Below are 18,305 nucleotides of genomic sequence, written 5' to 3' on the forward strand. Positions count from 1 at the left end.
GCAAAACTTTTTTGATGTGTTTGTTTCCAGTGTATCCTCATTTTGTCATACGATATAAAACTGAGAACCAGACCTCCACCGACAGATTTGCAGAGCTGGTATCGTTGAGCAAAATGAGGATATAATGACAAGTAAACAACGGACTGCTAAGTGCATAGCTGTTCGCATCGGTCAGTGCTGCCGTTTGCTGACAGAAGGGGTCCGGGTCCGATTCCGGGTCGGAGATTTTTCCGGTCGGTGACTGGATAATGCGTTGTCCTTACTTTCGTATCGTCGTAAGAGAGACTAATATCCACATGGCTGAATGGGCACGGCTCGAAAGCCAGTAAAAAGTGGATACCTTAACAGCTATGCGAATTTCTTTATCTGCGCTACTTTGAGAAACATCTCTCGTAAACAACAAGTGTTCATCTCATTCAAAATATCCATTTAGAGCCCATGTTTGTTGAATACTTTTTTCTTGTTTTACTCCAAACTTCCTCACCCCAAAACGCGGAAATCAATGAGTTTGCAGCCGAAAAATATCTGTTTCACTGTATCGAAGACACAGTTACTCAATTATGCATTTTAGAACCCACGTTTACCGACTTATTTTTCTTGTTTTGGTCGATATACTGGTTGTCAGTCCTAAGAGTGTTCAGGCGCATTTCCTCTTGTCTTTCCTCACATATTTGCATTCTGTTTTTGCAGTGAGTAGCTGCAGCCAGCTCAAACAAATGTTTCTTGTCGCAAATTTAGTGAGGCGTGTCGACGAAAAGAGTCGGTTTGTTTCTCATTACAAACAACAAGACTTTTCAAGCGCATTTTAACATGGTCATTCGATAGAGTGGTCCCAGATTAGTCTAGTGCAACATTTGTTTTATCAGTATGTATTAAAAGGAACAGTAAAACACGAAGAGTAACCGGTACTCCAACAGCGATTGAGCAGCGCTGCTGCTTGGCGGTAGCAGTCATCGCTGGCGAGGGCTGTGCTGTAGCTGTTAAGAGAAATCGTAAACATGAAATGTAGAAATGGGAAGGAACTGGAAAGGATGGGTGGGAAACCATGACAACTAGCCGAACAGGGCATTGCGGCAATTTGTGCCAGACCGGGACTCGAATACGCATTTACCGCTACTCGTGAGCGCTTGTATTAACCACTTTGGACATCAGAACTGGGTCCCTGGACGACAAATTTTCAACTTATCGCACGCTGTACTGCAGCGTCCCTCGTCCACTACTCGCAGATACTGGTTGCCGTAGGAGTTCGTACGGTGTATGTCCACTAGCACTGAAACAAACTTCGAGTAGCCGTCCCTCCCGCTTTTTTTTTTTTTCAGAAAAGTATACATGCGAGTGGCGTTTGCTCTGTCCCTGCTAACAATTAGCAATAACACAATGTTGCGCCAGACTGATTTCGTCCCGCTCCATCGAATGTGCACGTAAAATTATGCTTTAAAAATAGTGTTGTTTTTAACTGGAAGGGAACCGATGCTTATCGTCCACACTGTGCGTCTCGTAAAAGACGCAATAGGCAGTATTTTTCTGGGATGTCTCAAGCAAAATATTGCAAAAATGAAATTCCAAAGCCGGCCAGTGTGGCCACGCGGTTAAAGGCGCTTCAGTCTGGAACCGCGCGACCGCTACGGTCGCAGGTTCGAATCCTGCCTCGGGCATGGATGTGTGTGATGTCCTTAGGTTAGTTAGGTTTAAGTAGTTCTAAGTTGTAGGGGACTGATGACCTCAGATATTAAGTCCCATAGTGCTCTGAGCCATTTTTTTGAAATTGCAAATGTCTACCGAATCACCAGGGAAAATGTGCCTGACGATTCTTGGATAGCCTGTGTAGTAATTATTCGAAAAAGAAATAGGATAAGTAGTTTCACAGTGGTAGAGAATAGTTCAACATTGATTTTTCCGATAGCCATATCGCCACTGCGCGTTGAAGTCGGTGAGTGTCCACTCAGGGCGGGACCAACTTGGCGACCACTCGCCGAGTATATCGAGAGGCGAACATGGGTAGAGGGGCGCTCGCCCGGACCCGGTGTCCCTACTACCTCCTCTTCGTCCTGCGAGAGTCGCTGCCCGGACGCTCGATTATTAATTACGGAACTTTCGTCTCCGTTAATTGCCGGGGGAGGAGGGCCGCGCCGGACACTGGCTGCTGTTTAATTCGGGCGTCACAGCGGCCGCGGCCGACGCCGCCCGTCCAGTAATTGGCCATCGAGGGCGGTTAATTAATATTTAGAGCGCGCCGCCCCATCGCAGGGGTCGCCGGGCACCGCAGCCGCCGCCGCCGAGCCGAACCTCGAATGCGAAGTAACGGCGCAGCTCCGAGCCGGAGAGAACGGGCGCACTCCTGAAAAGGACTTCCTGCTGCCTGCCGCCACGCCACGAGGGAAAATTAATTTCCTGCTCATGGAAATGGCCTGGCCTGCCTATTCGCTATAGCGTAAGTGTCCCTCTCACAGTAGTAGACCTAAAAATGCAGCAAGTACGAGGGTTGGAACTTAAATAGTGGCAATTATTTATTCACAACCAATACAAAACAGTTACATGTTTGCACCTGTTACTGTCCTTCAAAGTAGTCACCAGCGTTGTGTAGAAGCCGTTGCCAGCGGTGTGGAAGGCGTAGTATACCGTTAGCAGAGCCTGTTCTGTTGATGATGCGAATGGAGCAGTCTAAAGTTATGGTGATTCTCGTGTACGACTGTGATGGTGTTATCCTAACGCATGACGTTCCTCCACGGCAGACCGTCAATGCACAGTATTACTGTTCATGTTTGGAGCATCACCTGCGGTCAGCTTTGCGAAAGAAGCTGCCACACTTTCTGCGCAACCCACCCATCATTTCGCACGACAATGCGCGGGCGCATACAGCGCAAGCTGTTGCTGCTACCTTCGGTCGTGTGGACTGGGAAGTACTGTACCATCCACCATACTCCCTGGACTTAAGTGCCTGTGACTTTGATTTGATTCCGAAGATGAAGGAACGACTTCGTGGCATTTGCTTCAGAACTGTTCCAGAGATTTGACAGGCAATAGACCGCTCGATTGCCGTCCGGTGTGGCCGAGCGGTTCTAGGCCCTCCAGTCTGGAACCGCGCGACCGCTACGGTCGCAGATTCAAATCCTGCCTCGGGCATGGGTGTGTGTGGTGTCCTTAGGTTAGGTAGGTTTAAGTAGCTCTAAGTTCTAGGAGACTGATGACCTCACAAGTTAAGTCCCATAGTGCTCAGAGACATTTGAACCATTTTTAGACCGCTCCATTCGCACCATCAACAGAACAGGCTCTGCTAACGGTATACTACGCCTTCCACATCGCTGGCAACGGGTTCTACATAACGCTGGTGTCTACTTTGAAGGACAGTAACAGGTGCAAACATGTAACTCTTGTGTATCGGTTGCGAATAAATAGCTGCCACTATTTAAGTTCCAACCTTCGTATAAGGTTGATGTATAAGTTCGTAGACTTTTTCCGTAAATTTAATAAACACAACAGAGACTTTAGTCATCAATAATACATTCTCGTTCACTATGTACAACAGTTTACCAATGCTGGGGTAACTTTTCGATTTCCCAACTGTGGAAACCATGTAGTTTTGAGGCGAAGAACTCGTCAAGTTCGGCATTTTGATCCGAAAAGGAAGTTCCTTGAAGGTTGTTCGATAGAGAGTGGGAAAGGGTGAAAATCTCAAGGTACAAGATCTGGTGAACAAAGTCAGTGCGAAATTGCTAAAAATGGTTCAAATTGCTCTGAGCACTATGCGACTTAACTTCTGAGGTCATCCGTCGCCTAGAACTTAGAACTAATTAAACCTAACTAACCTAAGGACATCACACACATCCATGTCAGAGGCAGGATTCGAACCTGCGACCGTAGCGGTCGCTCGGTTCCAGACTGGAGCGCCTAGAGCCGCACGGCCACTCCGGCCGGCGTGAAATTACTCCCCAACCCAACTCCTATACAGCGTTTATTGTCAAGTTGCCAACATGAGTAATGTAGAAGTTAATATCCTCGGAGTAGTGAAGCAACTTAAATCACTTAATAAAAGCAAGTCTTGTGGTCCAGATGTATACCAATTAGGTTGCTTTCGGAGTAAGCTGATGCTTTAGCTCCATACTTAACAATCATATACAACCGTTCGCTCGACGAGAGATCCGTACCCAAAGACTGGAAAGTTGCACTTGTTACACCAATATTCAAGATATGTAGTAGGAGTAATCCACTTAATTACATGCCCATATCATTAACTTCAATTCTGGAACATCCATTGAGTTCGAACACAATGAATTACCTCGAAGAAAACGATTTATTGAAAGACAAGCAACATGGGTTTAGAAAACATCGTTCTTGTGAAACACAACTAGCTCTTTATTCACATGAAGTGTTGAGTGCTATTGACAAGGGATTTCAGATCTATTCCGTATTTCTGGATATACGGAAGACTTTTGACAGTGTACCACACAAGCGGCTTGTAGTAAAATTGCATGCTTATGGACTATCGTCTCAGTTATGTGACCGGATTTCTGATTTCCTGTCAGAGAGGTCACACAGTACGTAGTAATTGACGGAAAGTCATCGAGTAAAACAGAAGTGATTTCTGGCGTTCCCCAGGGTAGTATTATAGGCCCTTTTCTGTTTGTTATCTATATAAACGATTTGGGAGACAATCTGAGCAGTCGTCTTCGGTTGTTTGCAGATGACGCTGTCGTTTATCGACTAATAAAGTCATCAGAAGATCAAAACAAACTTAAAAACGATTTAGAAAAGATATCTGAATCGTGCGAAAAGTGGCAGTCGACCCTAAATAACGAAAAGTGTGAGGTCATCCACATGAGTGCTAAAAGGAATCCGTTAAACTTTGGCTGCACGATAAATCAGTCTAAACTAAAAGCCGTAAATTCAATTAAATATCTAGGTATTACAATTACGAACAACTTAAATTGGAAGAACACACAGAAAATGTTGTGGGGAAGGCTACCCAAAGACCTGTGTTTTATTGGCAGGACACTTAGAAAATGTAACAGACCTACTAAGGAGACTGCCTACACTACGCTTGTGCTTCCTCTTTTATTATACTGCAGCGCAATGTGAGGTGCTTACCAGATAGGACTGACGGAGTACATCGAAAAAGTTTAAAGAAAGGCAGCACGTTTTGTATTATCGCGAAATATGGGAGAGAGTGTTACAAAAATGATGCAGGATTTGGGCTGGAAATCGTTAAAAGGCGTTTTTTGTTGTGACGGAATCTTCTCACGAAATTACAGTCACCAACTTTCTCCTCCGAATGCGAAAATATTTTGTTGACACCGACTTACATAGAGAGGAACGATCACCACGATAAAATAAGGGAAATCAGACCTCGTACGGTAAGATATAGGTGTTCATTCTTTCCGAGCGCTATACGAGATTGGAATAATAGAGAATTGTGAAGGTGGTTCGATGAACCCTCTGCCAGGCACATAAATGTGTTTTGCGGAGTATCCATGTAGACGTAGATGAATCTAGCAGAACGCGGGCGGGCGTTATCGTGGAACAGTATCGCTTCACACAGACTTCCTGTTCGTTGTTCTTGGTCTCCGCCCTCAAGATGCCTCAGTTGTTGACAACAAATGGCAGTAGCGATGGCTACAGCCTGGAGAAGCAATTCGTAGTACACTACACCGTCGCTATACCACCAGATGCATAACATTATCTTCTGCAGATGCGCGCAGGTTTTTGTACGGGGAGCTGGTGCTTTGCTTGGGCTAAAACATTCCTTTCTTTTCATTGCGTTAGCATAAAGACACCATTTCTTATTACCTGTAACGGTACGGGATAGGAGTGGTCTGTTTTGTTCAAGAGCCAGTGGATGACGAGCAAGCAGAGATAACATACGGCCATCCGTTGATTCTTGTGATGTTGACTTAGAGCCGATTTTTGAACTCTCCCCACTGAATGCAAATGTTGCACTATCGTGGAACGATGACAGATCATCATATTTGTCAGTTCTCCAGAACTCTGACCTCCATCATTGTGGATTAACGCATTTAAAATATCATCATCAGACCCCAAAGTTCTTCCTGGACGTGGAGCGTCACTAAAGTCATAACGATCCTCCTTAAAAAGAGAAAACCAATTTCTTGTCGTGCTCTGTCCAATGCCGTTATTCTCATGCACGGCGCAAATGCTCCTGCCTGCCTCCATTGCTGTCATCCCTCTAAGAATCTCAACCAGAAGAATATGTCGGAAATGTTCTGATCTTTCCACTTGCCTCATTTTTTAATGTACACAGCTCCGCTCACTATCTACAAATGACAAAATGACAAAATATTAACTTAAATAGCAGCAGGAAATTACAAATAAAAATGGCAGTAATAAATAAACCCGTAGCAACTGGGATACCAACCTAAACAAAAACGCTTTGCACCAACCAAATACAAGCTGTTGCTGGAGGGTTATCAAGTACTCTGATGAGGTGCTACTATAGACTAATTCGAATGAAACGCTCCATACAGCATTTCCCAAAATGCCAACAGCACAGTTCCGCAATGACTACAGATCCTCAAGTTATTCCTTAAAATACTGCATTTGAGAGTATACCGCAAACATAAGAAGAGCATTGGAGACAGTTTGGACTCAGGAGTGGTTTCGGGACTAGGGACACATTATTAAGTCTTCATACATTAATCAAACGATGCTGTGATGTTCATGTCGACGTTTCTGCTTGTTTCATAGATTATGGAAACGCTACTTGTGATAGCAAATATCGATACCTCCCCACGGGCGTCGTTACATTGGTAAGAGAATAGCATGTTTTTGTTGGACGCCAGTAGCGATCGTTCGTGATCCGATGGACCCAACTGAATACGCCTGCTAAGCCACACCTACAGTGGCTCTCTACCACGAGCACCCTCTGACTGCCTGTGGCAGCGACTTAGCGCCGCTTATGCTTAGAGTCATTCATTACATTACGACACCTTCGACCGTGCTTCTCCTTCGTGACATTGACAGCTGGACACTGTATGTTGTTGCATCATTTGCAATGTGTATTCGTACATTTGGAGAAATACCAGTTAAGTAAATATTCAGTTTACAGTGATAACCTGTTCCCTAATCATTTCTACTACTGTCCAGCTTTCCTACAACGGTTCAAAATGTTCAAATGTGTGTGAAATCTTATGGGACTTAACTGCTAAGGTCATCATTCCCTAAGCTTACACACTACTTAACCTAAATTATCCTAAGGACAAACACACACACCCATGCCCGAGGGAGGACTCGAACCTCCGCCGGGACCAGCCGCACAGTCCATGACTGCAGCGCCCTAGACCGCTCGGCTAATCCCGAGCGGCCTACAACAGTTGCCACACGACTCTGTAGCCTTTCTCTCCTTACTGTTGTGTACGAACTGCCACTGTACATCTTGACAACTGATTTACAGTGTAGTCATAATTAAACTTTCGCTGATTGAATCAGTGTAGACAGCAAACTATTTACGTACTGGCACTCAACTTCATAAGAAAGATATTCTGACTGTGCATTGCACGAATTGTATCGTTTTTAGTATTAGTATGATGACTCGGTGTTAGGCCCCAGCATTGATAAAGATACGCAGGGTTGAAACACAAGCACCAGTGAACGTTACGGTTATAGACAGTTCGAATGGTTCAAATGGTTCTAAGAACTATGAGGCTTAACATCTGAGGTCATCAGTCCCCTAGACTTAGAACTACTTAAACCTAACTAACCTAAGGACATTACACACAGTCATGCCCAAGGTGGGATTCGAACCTGCAACCGTAGCAGCAGCGCGGTTCCAGACTGAAGCGCCTAGAACCGCTCGGCCACAGCGGCCGGCTGTTACAGACAGTCAACACGGGTCTTAACTAGATCAGCATGGCTTTACTAGTTGAGCTATTTTACAAAAGCAAAAGCAGTAGTGCTGCTGCTCTTCGGAGTATCGAAGCACTGAAGGAATACGGGTTGGTCTTCTTTCGCCCCGGGGTCAAGGGACATGATTCGGAAGTCATAATTAACTGGCGATTTGGGAACTGCTCCTGGGAGAGACCGATAGCCAGTTACACCACAAATTGTTGAAGAAGTTTCTATTGTCAAGACTGAGTGGGCTGGCCGCATTGTGCGATCTCCAAGCAATGTACGAACTGTGTCATGACAGCTGAACATTTCAAGGACCGTCGTTCGAAAAGTGCTGCGGACAGTTGTGAAATGGTATATGTAGTGCGGTTAGAGGATGTCGTGGATACAGAGTCATCACACTGAGCAATTTTTGTAACTGCAATTAACAAATTTTAGTGCCTCATGTGGAAATTAAAATGTATTTCCTTCAATGACTTATTCTTTAATTCTCTTCTTCATTTCAAAAGTTTCCAGCAAGTCTAATTGTCCTATGATCACTCGTTTTCCGTGTGGGTCCTCACATGTAGCATAAGTTTAATTATAACCATGGTGTTTATTTAAGGTGGAAGACAGACGAATGGTTCTGACATCCAGTTTATCTGAAATCTGCACCGGAATCAAACTGCTGCTGTGAGTATTAATGGTCACCTGTCAGTAGCAGTATCAATTGAGAAAGAAGTTTGCGAGGACTGTACTCTCTCCCCATCACTTTTCACCCTCTATTCTGAAAAGAGTTTCCCAGAGGTTCTTGATGAAAAGAATCAAGAGTGGTGGTTACTGGAGTTATCATCAACGCAATCTGACACGCTGATAGCACTGTGTTACTTTCAAATCACACTGAATAACCTGCCTTACTTCAGAACACTGTTACTGAGGACAGCAATACGATGGAGCTCCGTTTAAAAGTCAAGAAGACGAAATGGATGGTTGTCAGCAGAAACCGGAATGAAATTCAGGGCACTCTAGCATTTCGGTGAATGTAAGGTCGAAATATATTTATAATACTGTATAAATATTTGTGGCGTCAAATCAACGATAATTGGGATTTTCCTGAATAAATTCGGTGTAGAACTGAACAGGCAAGACATTCTTTCCGGGAAATGAAGGAAGTTTTGACTATGCGTTCAGTATCGTACTGAATGGAGTTGAGTCGTGAACATTCACCCCAGTATTACATAGGGAGGGGAGGCATTTGAAATGTGTGCGTATCGAGGGATATTAAGGATAACGTGGGCTGTGAAATCTCAAGTTTGACAGTCCTGCAACTTGCGAACAATGTTTTAGAAATTCTCATTATTATCAAGAGAAGAGAACTCGAATACTGGCCCATATAATGCACAACAACAAGTAAAATGTCTTGCATCTCCACAGTCCGGTCACATTAATGTGACCACTTCCTATGTTCGACGTCAACGTGCAATAACGTCTCACAGACTGCGGATGGTAGCACTACCAGTGATTGGCAAATAAAGCGTGTTGGGGCGACACGGAGAAATAGTGTAGACGTCGTCGTAATGCGGAAACGAAGCTATTCATCTGGAGTCCAAAAGAGAATGATCAGTGGCTTTCGGACCAAGGATGCTACTCTGTAGAACACGTTCGGTTACAACAACGATTGGGCGAGCGCTATACTGTGTAAACACCGCCTAGAATGCTGTTTATGAATGGTACACAACAGGCAGAGACAAATTTGCATTCAGAGTGCGTGGGATAACCACAAGAGTGCTCTTTCTGTCATACTGAATCTCGTCCTAGACCAAACTCCAGTTGGAGGTCCAGTATATCTAACAAGCAGACAGGTTGGCTGCAGGCCCTCAACTGGCCTCCTTCTAACCAACGCACATCCCATCACTGGCACCGAGAAAGAACCATCTTTCATCAGAAAACACAACAGACCTCCACCATGCCCTCCAATGAGTTCTCGCTTGACACCATTGACGTTGCAAGTGGCAGTGCTTTGGGGTCAGTGGAATGCACGCTGTGGAGCGTGTGGCTCAGAGCTGTCCTTGAAGTAATCAGTTTATAACAGTTCGTTGTGTCACGGTGGTGCTAACTGCTGCTCAAATTGCTGCTGCAGGTTCAGTACGATGGGCCAGGGCCATACGCCGAACACTATAGTCTTCCCTGTTGACAGTGCCAAGTGGCCGTCCGGAGCTCAAATGGTTCAAGTGGCTCTGAGCACTATGGGACTTACATCTGAGGTCATCAGTCCCCTAGAACTTAGAACTACTTCAACCTAACTAACCTAAGAACATCATACACATCCATGCCCGACGCAGGATTCTAACCTGCGACCGCAGCAGCAGACCGGTTCCGGACTGAAGCGCCTAGAACCGCTCTGTCACAGCGGCCGGCCCGTCTGAAGCCAGGTCTTCTTGCGACCGTACATTCTCTTGTCAATCGCTGCCAGCAATCATGTACAGTGACTACATTCCTGCCACGTTTTTCTGCAGTATTGCAGAATGAACATCCAGCTTCTCGTAGACCTATCACACTACCTTATTAGAACTCAGTGAGGTATTGATAATAGTGTGTCTATCGCCTTAAAGGCGTTCTTGACTAACATCAACGCACCGCGTCCAATCTTAAAGTGTTTACTTAAAGTAAACCTGATTTTCATCTTTATAATACCGCTGCTGACGTGACTATTTGCGACTGACGCGAAATTTGTGTAATCATCATTCAGATGTAGAAACACGCCTACCGATTTTAGTTTATGTTGTACAACTCCTTCCTGAATTTTTTTTCATTGATGTAACACAGCGCATCACCTTACAGAAGTAGAGTCGTCATCTGCCCATCTAAAGTCTGGTTTCCTTCAATTCCATTTTCTTACCTCAACACTCGAACATTATCGATAGTTCGTTTCCTGTTTAACACAGTTGTACTACGTCGATAAACATCGAGAAAAGTAGGCTAGGTAAGGAGTGTGACAGGCCTACATGAAAGTGAAAAACCAAATATGATAAAAAGGCAATTTATTACCGGAACTTTATATCCTCTACTACTATTGCTTGGCTTGCATCTCATATTCTCATACACACGGAACGTATTATGTTTGCAACTGCGAGCATTAATAATTTTTCATGAAAATACGAGTACAACGCTCTTCTACACATGAGTTTAAAGAAAAGTGAAAAGGATTCGAAACACTGCGCCTACTAAAAAAAATTTCGTTTCACGTAGCTGAAACTAGTACGTATTCACAAGCTGTACTGTACCGTAACCATGTGATCACCAACAGTGTATACTCAGACGAGTGTGAAACGATACAAACTGAGCATAAGGGCGTATGTGTACTTAATTGGTCTCGACAGACGCGATGTTTACAGTGAGGGGTCAGTTGTCAATGCATTGTTCACTGTTTAAAGTTTGCTTCGAAACAAACTAAAAGCTATTTAATTTCTACAGGGCTCGTCTTATTTCAAATCTACCGTGACTACAGCACATGCTCGCCAAAATCTATGGCTGGATTCCCTGCAGGCCGATTTCTTTTCGTCAGCGGAGTCCCCGACACAACAAAGTGCTGCTCCTGTCAGTGCCTCAAGCCACACCTTGTTACGTCCTCATCGTTTCACATTCACTATCTTATCAAAAGTGTCCCGAAAACCCTACGTAATGCGAGAGGTGGACCTACCACTGTAAAGGATGGTGAGGATTATTTATTTGCCAGCAAAGTAGCAGTATCAGCTGAATCTGACGCCGAGCAAGGTCGCGCAGTGGTTAGCACACTGGACTAGTATGCCGGAGGGCGGCGGTTCAAACTCGCGTCCAGCCATCCTGATTTAGGTTATCCGTGATTACCCTAAATTGATTCAGGCAAATGCCAGGATGGTTTCTTTGGAAGGGCATGGCCGACTTCCTTTCCCCATTCGTCCCTAATCCGTTGGGATCAGTCATCTCGCACTTTGATCCCCTCCCCCGAAGCAACCAACCAAACGAGTCTGTCTGTCTGTCTGGAGAGCTCAGTGACTTCGAACGTGGGCTGGGCACCGGTTCCTACTTTAGTGACATTTCTACTCTTCCAGGGCTGCCCAAGTCGACTGTTGGTCATATGATTGTGAAGTGGCAGCAACTAAAGTTAAACTTATACCAGGCAGACCTCATGTGCCGACGGATAGGGACTGTCTATCATTGCGCAGGTTGGTTGTAACAAATTACATGGAATTGGCGGAAGGAATCACTCGTGAGTTCCAGACTGCTACCATCAGTTGAGCCAGCAAAATAACTGTGCTTTGGGATCTAAAAATAATAGCGTCAAGTTGTCGAGCATCTCCTTGAAAGCCATACATGTCTTTAGTCAATGGTAAGCGACGCTTGAGGTGGTCAAAAATGAGACTCCACTGGACAGTGATCAATCAACCTATTCTCTATGGAAGTCCGATTGATGCTTTTTATTCCTGGAATTGTTTAACATGCTCAGAGTCCCCAGGAGATCACATTTTAGGTGTGTCAGAACTTCGACCTTGCTCTTGAGGAAGAACGAGCTGCCATTCCTCCACTGACGTGCTACGTGTCCCCAGCACAGCTCAAGCCGTCGTTAAAGTGAAGGCTGAACATTCCCCCTATTAATGTACATCGGTACGTGTCGGGATACCTTTGACCAAACACTGTACTTTGACTAACTCAGATTTTGGAGTTAGTAACATCCCTGTTACGCTTTGAATTTCAGCATGAAATACACACAGAATTTTGTTACGCTGTCAGCGGCGACGTTTGTGCTTGAAGGCACACATGGTTCAGCTGCTACATGCCCTTCATGATGGCAATAAGCAAACCCTATAGAGTTCAGTGAATTTATTCTAGGCTTGGATACAAAGGATAAGAGTTGCCTTTCACGTTTAATGTTCAGCGATAAGGCTACATTTCATTTAAAGTGTAAACGCGAACCCCCATAAAGTAAGAACACAGAAGCTGCTTACAATAGTCGGGCTCGTAGGGTATACTCCAAAGGTTCGTGTGTTTTTCTCCCGTCCAATGACAAAAGATTTACAGCTCATTCAATTTCGCTGAAAAAACAGTTAAGGGATTCACATACCTGAATGTGACGGAGATCTGACAATTTTCACAGTTGCGAGGACATGTGAAAAACATTTTTTACCGGATCGGAATACTACTAAGCTGGCATCGGCACATAAAAACGTTTCTTAACTATTGTTTGCCCCAACGAAGGGTCGGCAACAAAGGGTCGGCCAAAATTGGTCTATGGATCTCGCACTGCCCACTGGTCCCCAAGGTCGCCTGATATTACGGTTTGTTATCTATTTGTGCGGGGTTTGCTAAAGTCTCCATCTATGTGCCTCCCCTTCCAACAACTTTGGATGATAAAAAACAATCTGACAATGGAAAAGAACGCACCTCCACAGCCTGACTAACCTTTACAATCATTCTTGTATATGATAGCCCCAACTGACGTATCGGACTAGGAAGACGAGACCGAATATGAACAGGACAACAGCGTAATTATACAACCCAATTCGATGGGAAACTCCAGATTGTGCTCTCCCAAGGGAAGAGTATTGCAGCTGATCCGGATTATATATACTACCGAATGGCAAGACATTGCACAAAGAGAAACTCTTGCTGATCAAAATTTACAATAGCGCATTGACACAAAGATCGACTCGCTGAAAACGCTTCGTGTCGTCCCCATCCGCAAATTTAGAAAACGATGTGATAAACCCAAGTTTTATCGGCCTTTCACTTTACTACCGTGTTCAGTGAAGGTGATGAAGAGGATTATGAAGCGGCGCTTGGGATGGTAGCGTAAAAACAAAAAAAATATTACCCGATTATTTCTGGACACAAGTGTACATTAAATACCCTACAAATTAGGTCTCATTCATTTTCCTCTAGGAACAACAGTTTGTGCGAAGAGAGCGAGAGAAAATTGAAGATCCCGCGTGACGCTCATTTGCTCTACGACAAGTGGCCGTTGTAGGCCAGTTTGACGTAATTTCTCGAACTGATAGACCCCAAGTGTCGTACATCGAGTTGTTCCTCTCGACTCCCTCCAGACCACTATGGTACTGGCCCACATCCAGGCTCACCAGTAACCGTTCCTCGCGCGAGCCATACGCGACTCAAATAGGAGGAAGTGACCAGTGCTACACAAAGCACCTTCCGCTACACACTGTAAGGTAGTTTGCGGAGTATAGGTGTTGATGTAAACACTTATCGCCGGCCGCTGTGACCGAGCGGTTCTAGGCGCTTCAGTACGGAACCACGCTGCTGCTGCGGTTGCAGGTTCGAATCCGGCCTAGGACATGCATGTGTGTGATGTCCTTGGGTTAGTTAGGTATAAGTAGTTCTAACTCTAGGGGACTGATGACCTCAGATGTTAAGTCCCATAGTGCTTATAGCCATTTGAACCATTTTTGAACACTTATCGCTTACACCCTGTGTACCCCAGATTCCATGTAAAAATAATCATGTATGTCTCCAACTATACTGTAAATGCGCTCTAACTAATAATAAATCTGCAAAACTGTAATGTCTGTCTATTTGTTCGAACACGATTACCCACAACTGCTTGACGAATTTCCACTGGGTTTCCAGAGATAGCTTCAGTAAACTTTGGGATATCGAATAGGCTTCATTTCATAAAAATCGGATCATGAAAAGTAAAAAGATTCCGCGATTCAAAGTCGTATATAAAACCGTCGTACGTATCTGTTTCTCTGATTCAAACCTCTAGTGTCCAAACCCACTAGACGAGTTTTCATGTGATTTCCACAAGCAACTTGAGCATATATTCGGGAATCGTAAAGGCTCTACTTTATCAAAATCGGATCAAGGAAAAAAAAGTACCGTAACTGAAAATTCTGTCCATACTAAAATTGTAAATGAGATAGTAGCTCTGTCTGTTACATTTTCACGATTGAGTTGATGAACCGATTTCGATGAAATTTGATATGGGTGCCGCGTGAATCATGAGGAAAAATAGGATACTTCAGACAATGTGCAGTACAATGATTTGAAGAATACCATGGGAATTAGGAAGAAATATTTACAGTTTGAAGAAATTATTTCATCTTACACTTTTGATCTTCATCGTATTTGTGAAAGTGCATTTATTGGTTGACATATGCTACATGATGTGATTCAAAGTAATGAATACAATACTTACACAATATTCAGTTTCTTTAATTCATACTTCCATATTACGTGTTGCATAATGCACACGTTGTATAATGTATAGTTAATTCAATGGCACTATACACATACCCGCTCTCCTGCCCATGCCCCTGTGTACACACTGCTAGGCAGCGCCGCTGAGCGTGTGTAAGCGTAGTGCGTTGGTACAGATCTGGAGTGGAAAGAGTGAGGCGCGCATCGCGAGCTGTGCTTACCTGTTATTGCGCTTACAGTAGCTTACTTACTCAGCATCGCAACAGAACTACTGATATGCGAGGAGACCCACGGGTAACAGCTAGTAAGTAATATTTTCTTAAATTATTATCCATTCTGGCATTTAAAGTTGAACAGAAAGCAGTGTAATACCTTAAAGAGCAATCACCGAGACATTTCTAATACACTGATAGAAGAAAGAATAAAATCAGAATACACTTTACGAATTTTGTAATTCACTCGGTTCTTATTGTAGAACAATGTATAATACATGACTCATACTCCATATACACACATCAAAAAATGTTTTGTATCACCCCAGAGTCTGGAAGCGTGCGACCGCTAAGGTCGTAGGTTCGAATCCTGCCTCGAGGATGGATGTGTGTGATGTCCTTAGGTTAGTTAGGTTTAAGTAATTCTAAGTTATAGGGGACTGATGACCTCAGATGTTAACTCCCATACTGCTCAGAGCCATTTGAACCATCACCCCAGTTCCAAGAACTCCTGAAGATAGATGTTGACTGTGGACATTGTATCACAGATATAGTCCCTTTGGCTGTTCAGGGAAGTCACTAAAACCACCCAAAAATGTAAACAATCATGCATGAGCAGCGCCTATTAGATGGAGGGGGTCCGACAGCCGATCAGTTAGTCATTCCACCGGGAAGGAGGTACGCGGCTAGTCGTGTCTGTAGTTCAACCATGCCCTGACGGTCAATACCGTTGTTCGATCACGTTACCATTGTTACTTCCTGCCAGGAAGGGCTCTCAATAACGGAAGTACCCAGGCGTCACGGAGTGAGCCAAAGCGATATTGTTCGGACATGTAGAAGATACAGAGAGACAGAAACCGTCGATGACTTGCCTCGCTCAGGCCTCCCAAGAGCTACTTCTACAGTGGATGACCGCTACCTACGGATTATGGCTCAGAGGAACCCTAACAGCAACGCCACCATGTTGAATAATGCTTTTCTTGAAGCAACAGGTCGTCGTGTTACGACTCAAACCGTGCACAATAGGCTGCATGATGCGCAACTTCGCTCCGGACGTCCATGGCGAGGTCCATCTTTGCAACCACGACACCATGCATGCGGTACAGATGGGCCCAACAACATGCTGAGTGGACCGCTCAGGATTGGCATCACGTTCTCTTCATCGATGAGTGTCGCATATGCCTTCAACCAGACAATTACCGGAGAGGCACTAAATCTCACCACTCACAATACAGCACAAAATCATATCGAATTAGAGCAAGAGTTTTGAAACCTGCGTCTCTGAAAAAAAAAAAGAAACCACCAATTACTGGCTTTCTTAAGCTTTTGCAGAGGAGGAAGATACGATTTTCTCTGAAGTCACGCCGCTTCCTATGGCAACAAGTGAACAGATACAGTATTAAAGATCTTTGTCTAAATCACCTGTGCCTTGTAGTTTGTTGGTCCTAACTATGAGGTGTAATAAAGATTTTTCTTCAATAAATTAGGTTGCCGGGGGAAGTAGTTCACTGCCCTATGTGCATTTTCGGCGATCACGAAAACTTGTGAATTTTTATTACGCATGGCTATGCACACAATGTCCGGTTTACGACTCCACTGTGTAGATGTGTTCCTTCAGTCCATCGCTTCCAGCCGAGGCTTCCGCTGGCGCCGTGGCAGGTAGCTCGGCATTGTTTTGATGGAGACCTTTCTTGATAAGGGGCTGCCCTATCTGCCCTGTACGACTGTGGGCTTGTACAGCAAGATTTCAGGGATGGGCTCACCACCTGTCAGGCTGAACACCTTAGACACACTGTCCAGCGAGTGCAGCAAGGTGGAGGTCCCTGCTGTTTTGGGGCGATATCATGTGGAAACGACTTACACCGCTGGTGGTCATGGAAGGCGCTGTAACGGCTGTACGATACGTGAATGCCATCCTCTGGCCGATAGTGCAACCATATCGACAGCATATTGGCGAGGCATTCGTCTTCATGGACGACAATTCGCGCTCCCCTCGCGTACATCTTGTGAATAACTTCCATCTTGGTAACGACATCGCTCGACTAGTGTGGCCAGCATTTTCTCCAGACATGAACCCGATCGAACATCCCTGGGATAGACTGAAAAGGGCTATTTATGGACGACGTGACCCACCAACCACTCTGAGGTATCTAAGCCGAATCTCCGTTGAGGAGTGGGACAATCTGGACCAGCACTGCCTTGATGAACTTGTGGAGAGTATGCCACGATGAATAGAGGCGTGCATCAATGCAAGCGGACGTGCTAGTGGATATTAGAAATACTGGTGTGTACAGCAATATGGACCACCACCTCTGAAAGTCTCAGTGTATGGTGGTACAACATGCAATGTGTGGTTTTCATGAGCAATAAAAAGGGCGTAAATGATGTTTATGTTGATCTCTATTCCAATTTTCTACACAGGTACCGAAACTCTTTGAACCGAGGTGATGCAAAACGCTTTTTGATGTGTGTATTTAGTCCATAAAATGATTACATCCTCAGATCAATCGCTGAATCGTTTCTAAGGTACTTTTTACGGAACCGTGCTGGAACACCTGTAGTTGTACAAGCGTGGACCAAAATATGGAAACACAATCACAAATGTATGCTTGAACAGAAATGAGGATAGCAGCCAAGCCTGCTGGTAGCACTGTCGTATTTGATAGCATACTGAATGCCGCACATGCGAATCTTGCGAGCACGAAGATGACGAAGAGAGCTGTGTGAATTGGGAACTCCAACGCGAGCTGAAATTCAGAAATCACTCATCAGTAAAACAAATGCCCGTGCTAGGAAAACGTGTGGCCGAAGCCGTATCGCCTAGACTATGGCTCTATCGAAGAAAGTCTTTTCGTCAAGTTAGTCACGTTTCGCGTTGTTTCCAATTTCTGGCCTATTATATGTCGGGCGTACGCCGTCCCAAGCATACGACACAGTCTCTTTGCTGTGAAGAGTGAAATATGGTCGGGATTCGGCCATGATTTGGGTAGCCATATCGAGGTATTCCGTGGGGGCCAGCGTCACTCTGTAACTGCCAAGGTTTACGTGACCAGTTTGGCTGATCGGGTTCCCTTAGTGGTA

The sequence above is a fragment of the Schistocerca piceifrons genome, chromosome 7 (assembly GCF_021461385.2).
Source record: "Schistocerca piceifrons isolate TAMUIC-IGC-003096 chromosome 7, iqSchPice1.1, whole genome shotgun sequence".
Taxonomy (NCBI): domain Eukaryota; kingdom Metazoa; phylum Arthropoda; class Insecta; order Orthoptera; family Acrididae; genus Schistocerca; species Schistocerca piceifrons.